At 36.3% G+C, this 6,956-nt stretch overlaps 1 pseudogene; it reads right to left on the bottom strand.

Moving 5' to 3' along the window:
• Positions 1–4,494: 4,494 nt before the first annotated feature.
• Positions 4,495–6,231, bottom strand: LOC102003054 (annotated as a pseudogene).
• Positions 6,232–6,956: the final 725 nt, after the last annotated feature.

Raw genomic sequence — 6,956 nt, 5'->3', positions numbered from 1 at the left:
AGAATTACTATAAAGCTATAGCAATCAAGTGAGTGTGGTATTGGCATAAAATCAGGCAAACTAATGGATTAAAACAGGAGAGAGAGAGTGAGAGAGAGGGAGGGAGGGAGGGAGGAGATAACAATCAGCCCTATACATTAAAGTCAATGGACTTTCCACGAAGGTGCAATTTCAGATGGGATCAGGCAAATTCAGGATGCCATGGCAGTAGCAAAAAGTGCTATTTCAGAGGAGCACAAGATAGTCTTTTCAACACAGCTAGGCCAACATTTACTATTTGATTTCTTGATGAGTGCCATTCTTTCTGGCATAAGACGAAATCTTAGTGTTGTTTTAATTTGTATTTCTCTAGTGCAGTGATAAACAGATGGTTATCCATGCGGAAAGAAATGAAATAGGACCACTATATCACATGACATGTAGAAAGTTAATTCAAGATAGAATAGATCACAGACTCAAACATAAAATGCAAACTTATAGGGCATCTAGGAGAAAACACCAGAAGAGTATCTTTGTGATATTTGGATATGCAAAGATTCCTCAGACAGGGCACAGAAAGCGTTAATCACGAAAGAAAACAACTAAAACATGGGGCTTCACCAAAATCAGTGACATCTGTTTGTTGAGAAAACCAATAGGTAAGCCACAGACTGGGAAAGCATATTTATAAAACATATAATAATAAAGAACTAACGTTCAGGATTCTTATAACTCAATAAAAAGATAAACAACTAAATAAAGGTGGCTCAAGACTTAAATGTACAATTCATCAGAAGTGCATATGAAATTGTTCTATATCCTGGTGACTGGGTTGCACAACTATATGAATTTCTCAAAACTCAACAAAGTATTGTCCTAAAGTCTGTACATTTCACTGTATGTAAATTGTATCAATATAAACAATGAAAACTAAGCAGATTTAGTATTTAATTGCATACTTCCCCTGCATATTTTTTCTGTAACAAAGGGATCCAACAGGTAGCAAACATCTTATCTCTACTTTGTGCTAAGATCCATGTGCTAAGTGTAGGTAGACTAAGAAGATGGATGAGATGTAGTCATTATCCTCAAGTTGCTTCTATTCTTGTAACCTGGGAAGGGGACAGATGAGAAGAAATATGAAAGGAAAAGAAATTTAACACAGCAATATTTCCTTGATAGTTGTGAGCCCAGGCATGGCTACAGCTGGAACTCTACTATTAATTAGGTTTAGCTTTTTACCAGCTTAGCTCTGAAAGGGCCATGGTGATTAACGGAACCAATTAGGCCAGTCCCAAGGGCAATATCAGCATGTAAATATAATAGGATTATTTTTTATGCCTCTCTAGCACGTCACCTTCTATTTCTATTCTGAAATGTTTGGGGCATTTAACCTAATCACTTGTCTAGACTTGTCTTCAAGATAGACAGTCTTCTCAGATTTTTATTGTTGCTTTTACCAAAAGCAGAAAAGTCAGATTTAGTCCAGGTAGAAGCAAAAGCAAATAGGAAAATGTTCCCACAATTTGGTCTCAAAAGAACCAAAGGAAAATGTCACATGTACCACTGTTATAAATCCAAAAGTCTGTTGGGGAAGTTCACAAAATACCTTTCAGAATAGTGGGAAGTGATACCTTTCAAATCCCAGTATTCTGAAACCCATTGCCATTGTTTTCAAAATCTCTATTAAACCAAGACCCTGTCTTCCTGCAGTAGAAATAGTGTGTAATAAATTTTAGATGCCATAAGTAAATTGTTAAAATTCTATACAGCTCAACAGCACAGCACTTGTCTAGCAAGTGCAAGGTCCTGAGTTCAGTTCCTCGTACAAAAACAAAAAATCTTACCCTGAGGTTTTGATTACTCTGCTATGCAGAATGAAAGAAAAACTTTCTGCTGTTGATGAACATTGTCAGTGATGTAGAGGTAAGTATTGGAGTGAGCAGAGGTAGGTGAGAAGAAATATGATGAAAATATGCTAAAATTAATGGTAATGGGAATATAAGCATTTATTATTATGACTTTTTATTATGAAATAGAGCACATATCTAGACAAACACAAAAAATGTGTATTAATGCATTATCATAAGACAAATATCATTCTAATTACTAACCAGATCAAGAAATAGAACTTTAAGAGTCATCTCCTGAAATTCCTCCTCAATGCTCTCTTCTTTTAAAAATAACCATTACTCTTACTTTTTAAACTAACCCTTTGCTTATATTTTTAATGATTTCATTATTCAAGGTGGTGTGTGTAGAAACTACAGCTTTCTGTACATTTAAAATAATTGATGTATCTTGTCTTTCATTACTCTGATCCCTTGTGTCCTACAATTTTTTTGGTCTACAGAATTTCATATATTCTTGGTTTTGCTGATGGCATGCACAATATGTTAGTATGTTTCTCTCTGTCTGCTATATTTCCTACAAATTGGCAATTGGATCTAAAGGTTTGATCAGACTTAAGTTGGATGTCTTTGACAAAACCAGAAGGATGATGTGTGTGTATGTGTGTGTGTGTGTGTGTGTGTGTTATTCAGGAGGCAAGTAGTGTTCTGTGGTGTACACAGCTATTGTGTCATAATGACTGGATCCAATAATTCTTTTAAAAATTAATTTTATTGGCATATTTTGGACATACATAATAATCATATTCATTGTAGGGAGTTTGTACCTATACATAATATATCTTATAACTTTTTCCCCATTTCCTTCCCTTCCCTTCAATTCTTCTTCCTCTTTGCATTTACAAAACTTTGTTTCTATTGTCTTCCTTCCATTCTTTTTTATTTTTTATCCCTGTCCCCTTGCTTCCCTTCCCCCTCCTCTATCCCTTGTTCCCCTTCCCACTTGAATATTTTCTTTCTACTTCCCAGTATCTATCCTCCATTTTGGTCCTTATTTACCCTTTGGGTTTCTTACAGAAGAGAAGCAATGTGTTATCTAAACTTGTGTGTCTCATTTACTTCACTTAAAGTTATTTTCTCAAGGTGCATCCATTTACTTAAAAATGTCTCATTTATCTTTTGCAATGGCTCCATTGTATATAAAAACCATATTTTCTTTATCCAGTCATCCACTGATGGGCATGTAGGGTATTTCAAATATTTATCTATTAAAAATTGTGCTGCTATAAACATGAGTGTGCATGTATCACTGTGGTATGAAGCTTTAACACTTCCAGGAGGAATAGCAGAGTTAAATTGAGAGTTTCAGTATTTTGTGGAATCTCTGTACTGATTTCTATAGGTGTTGTACCAATTTATTTGCCCACCACCAGCGGAGATGGGTTCTTTTTTCTCCACAGCCTCCTCAGCATTTGTTATTGGTTGATCTCTTGATGACAGCCGTTAGCTTTGGATATAGAATCTTAGTGTTGTTTTCATTTACATTTCTAGAATGACAAATGATGTTGAACATTTTTTAATATATTAATTTTCTATTTGTACTTTCCCTGAGAAGCGCATATACATTTCAGATACCTATTTTTGGATTGGGTCTTTAAATCTTGGGGGATCTGATTTTTTGAGTTCTTTGCATGTTCTAGCTATTAATACTTTGAGGAATAGGTGGTAAAAATTTTCTCCCATTCTTTAGGTTGTTGTTTTACTCTGTTAGTGGCTCCTTTTGCTGTGCAAAACCTTTTTAATATGATGTGATTCCAGTTGCTGATTCTTTGTAAAATTTCTTGCATGATTGGGTTTTTTTTTTTTTCATGAAGTCTTTGCCTACACCTGTGTCTTCAAGAGTTTTATTTATTCTATCTTCTAACAAATTGTTTTTGTTTTTATATTTAGGTCTTTGATCCATTTTGATTTTAGTTTGGTGCATGGGGAGAGATATGGGTCTCAGTTTAATCTTCCATATGTGGAAAACCAGTTTTCTCAGCACCGTTTATTAAAGAGGCTGTCTTTCTTACAGTGAAGGGGTCTGGCCCCTTAGTTAAACATAAAGTAGCTGAATGTATTTGGAGTTGCTTCTATTCTGTTCCATTGATCCTCAGGTCTTTTCTTTTTTCCAGTAGCATGATTTTTTTTTATCACAGTAGCTTTATAGTGTAATTTCAAGCTAGGGATGTCATGTCCCCTGCCTTGCCTTTGTTGCACAGAATTGCTTTTGTTATTCTAGGTCTCTTCTGGCTACATATAAATTTTAGGATTGTTTTCTTTAATTGTGTCAGGTGTACTATTCTGTGGATTCAATCTGCACAACAGTTTTGGAAGTTTATGCATTTTTGCTATATTTGTTCTACATATCCAAGAACAAGGAATATTTTTCCATTTTGGGGGAATTTAATATTTATTTACAGGACACTGCAAAACATGAAATTTCACATAGAAATAGGAACCCCCTTCAGAGGATAAGCTTCATACAGTATTTATAGTTTGGAATAGTTGAAATACAGTTTCATTGTAAAAACCACATGTAAATGAGTTCTTTGTAGAGAAACAGGAGAACTTATACCAAACATAGTACACAATAAAAACTTGATGCCTCTCTCAGCTTTATAACTTAGCAGTTAAAGGTATCAAGATCCATGTCTTGAACTTGAAAGATAACCTTCAGAGGTAGTTTCTGGCACAACATTTTTATCTTCTTCCTCTACTGAGAAACATTTCTCAATCAAGTTTAATGAGGCCTTGCACACAGACTCATTTTCCTGGTTCTGTAGAGCTTCAGTCTTTGTTTTTGAATACAGGACTCAAACTCAGGACCTCACACTTCCTAGGCAGGCACAGCACTACTGAGTTATATCCTTGGCCCTAGAGCTTCAATCTGGTCCAAGCCTTCACGTTCTTCATTCACTATACAGAGATTATCAGTGTCATGTAGTTTCTCAACAGCCTGAAAGATATTTGAAATGGCATCCAGAATAACCAGAATAATTTTTCATAACTTTTGCAGTTAAGAGTTTCATCAATGATTCTATTATCCCACAGTGAATGAGGTATACAATCTGTTCAACTGTCCCACCTCTTGTATAGTTCGTAATAGCACACACAGCTTCCTTTTGTGTCTTAAAGTCTGCCTTAGGGAGAGCACTGACGAAGAATGGGACTAATCCATCATTTACAACTTGCTGTATCTGGTTCTGACCACCAGCTGTGATGTTTGACATTGTCCATGTAGCTTCTTTCTGAATAATAGTTTTAGGGTGAGTGAGAACGTTTGGGAAGACAGTAAATGCTCCTGCATGTATCACAGTCTGAGTCTGTTAATCTGTTCCAGTGACAATATTCCCTGTGGCTCTTCATGTGGGAGTCATAATTGGCAATTCATCTGATCCTAGAAGCTTCACCAGATGGGGGCACACTCTTGTTTTTACAACCATTTCAGTGCATCCGTTTGGACCATTGGTAAGGTAAGAAATAGCCCAGCAGGTATCTGCTAATACTTTCACACTGATGTTAATAAATTCTGAAAACCCACTGCCATCAGACTAGCCTCTGCTAATACTTTGAGATCATCACAATGCACTAAGTGAAACAAAGTAGGGAGAATTTTCTCAACAGCATCTAACAGGGATGCAGGATTCTTATTGTGACAAAGATTTGATAGTGTCCAAGTAAGATTTTGTAAATAACCACCTGCTAAAGATGACATATCATGAACTGAAAGAAGAATCAAGAGTGGGTCAATTGCACCATATTTGATAAACAAGGCTTGGAAAAAAGAACTGTCACCTACAGTGTTTCCTAGAGCCCTGACAACTTGTTCACTGACCTGAGCATGGGGAGATGCCAAGAGAGAAATGAGTGCTGAGGTAGCACCTCCACCCACCACAGCCTTGGTCTGTTCTGATGACCCAAAAGCAATGTGAGTGAGTGCCCAAGCAGTGCCAAACTGAATGGGACTACAATCAGTTCTACCCAAGAAGAACACATATTTTGGAATTAAACCAGCCTGGATTATGTGGTCTATAGGAGGCTGGTTTCTTTCTTTTTTTTTTTTTTTTTTTTTTAAGAAATCAGTTTCCTAACCAGATTATTGCTATTTATGCCTTTGACAGTGTCATCAACAGTCCAATTCACAGTGCACTGGTTGTTGCAGTTTTCCTGCAGTGGTGATGTAGCATTATCAGGAAATGAGCTTACATTTCTCCTTTCTGGCATTGAGTCATCCCTCTTAAGTTTCCTAAACTCCACATTAACTTCTATTTGCCCCTGCCTCATTTCTGTACTCTTTTCCCTTGTTCTTAATTCTGTTCAGCTAGGCAGCTGGTGAATTAGCATTCTCATTGATTGACATGGTTATGCAACAAAGAAAGAAATTTCAAATTTTCCACAGTATGGCTGTATTTTTTTTTCAAAGGGTAATCCTCATACTTCTCACCCCCACAGAGGGATGGACTTCCTGGAGTACATCTGCGAAGTGAGCTCAGGCAGTGGTGCGGGGCTCACCAGCTGCAGACAGGGTGCTCTCAAAATGTCCACCTCAGATGATCCCAGAAATGGTGTGCCTCTATTTTCTGATATCCTCTTCTACCTCTTTTAGTTTTCAATGTAAAGGTCTTCTACTTTCTCATTAGATTAATTCCTAGGTATTTCATGTTTTGGGGGATGCTATTGTGAAAGGTGTTGCTTCCCTAATTACTTTCTCAGTGAGTTTGTTATTTGTGTACAGGAATGCTATTGGTTTTTGAATGCTGACTTTGTACCCTCTTATGATACTGAAGTTATTTATTAAATCTAGGAGTCTTTTGGTGGATTTTTTGAGGTTTTCCATGTAAAGTATCAAGTCATCTATAAATAATGAGAATTTAACTTCTTCTGTTCCAATCCTTACTCCTTTTATTTCTTTCTGTTGTCTAATTACTCAGACTAATGTTTCCAGAACTATATTGAATAGGAGTGGTGGTAGGGACATTCTTGTCTTTTTCTTGAATTTAGAGTAAAACTTTCAGTTTTGGCCATGACGTATGCATTGGCTATTGGTTTGTCATAGATGGCTTTCATCACATAGAGATAAATATA

Source organism: Chinchilla lanigera, unplaced genomic scaffold, assembly GCF_000276665.1.
Source record: "Chinchilla lanigera isolate Chin_1 unplaced genomic scaffold, ChiLan1.0 scaffold00118, whole genome shotgun sequence".
NCBI lineage: Eukaryota > Metazoa > Chordata > Mammalia > Rodentia > Chinchillidae > Chinchilla > Chinchilla lanigera.
This window is presented reverse-complemented; position numbering and strand designations above follow the sequence as displayed.